This window comes from Thermobia domestica, chromosome 15, assembly GCF_964235325.1.
Source record: "Thermobia domestica chromosome 15, izTheDome1.hap1.1, whole genome shotgun sequence".
NCBI classification, from domain to species: domain Eukaryota; kingdom Metazoa; phylum Arthropoda; class Insecta; order Zygentoma; family Lepismatidae; genus Thermobia; species Thermobia domestica.
The window spans coordinates 15644518-15645804 of NC_137468.1; positions in this window are offsets into that span (position 1 = coordinate 15644518).

Sequence of the window (1287 nt, forward strand, 5' to 3'; positions counted from 1 at the left end):
CACAAACAACATTACTCATCTGTTAAGCTGTGGGTATAACGTTCCAGGATATTAAGCGTTACACACAGATGGACACTTACTTGTATTGTAAAGCAACTGAAACGCACGCAGAGAAAATAACATTTTTGCAAAATCTTCGAAAGTAAAGAAAATGCATGAAATATATATATAACGAGGAGCGATGTCTTTGGCAATGCCCCTTTTGATTCTCGAGGTAGCTGGCATACTCGTTCTTCACACGAGAAGAATAAAATCAATGCAAAACAATTCAAAGAGCTGGAAGGTATGCAACCTGGAACACAGCAATAGAGTCGCAGGTGGTCTACCTCACAGGCATTGTGGGTCACTATACATATTCGTATTTTTATTGTGTTTATCCTCCTGCAATTCCCTTTAGAGTCGAAAATCGAAAAAATGTTTTCGTTTAGATCTGGTTTAGATTACTATATCTACAAACTCTGGTGCCTCTAGGTGATTCCTTTCAATGGAAAAAAAATCTTATGATAAACACATACATACATATTCTTTTATATATTAGGAGGCGCACGTGAATATGCCGATTAATTTTTACGCTTGATTGGCAATACTTATTAAGTTGAGTATACGTAGAAACATGCCCTAGTATTCTGTTCTTGCAACAGAGATAGAATCGTCCGAGTATGTGGAGTATGTGTGAGTAGCAGTAAGGTGAAATGACTATCATAATACAAAATCCCGCCAAACATGAAGTTAGGAGTGTCATACGATTTCTGAACATCAAAGAACAGAATGTAACTGACATCGATCGATCGGTAATTGTGTGCCATTTACGGGACGACAGTAATGAGTGAAGGGAAAGTCAGGCAATAGTGCAGAGAGTTTCGGGAAGGGCGTTCAAATATTCATGACGATGAGCGTAACGGAAGGCCAAGTATTCAGGAGGATGGTCTGATGGACGCATTAACGAGAAAGTGAAATCCAATCGCCAGTCCACAAAGAGTTCCCAGAAGTTTTTGCGGAAACAGTGCGTCGAATTGTGACTGACAAGCTGGGTTATCACAAACTATGTCCGGGGTGTATGCTAAAATGCTGACAGAGGCTCACAAAGAGCGAAAAATGACATCTGCATGCGATTTCTTGAGCCGCTGGGGAAGGGGATGACCTGTCTTTTCACATAGTGACAGGGGGATGAAACCTGGATATCATGCGGCACTGAGGAGTCGAAGAAGCAGTCAATGCAATGACAGCACCCTGGTTCTTTTAAAGTCAAGGAATTCAAACACCATCAGTTCAGAAAATCATTGGAAC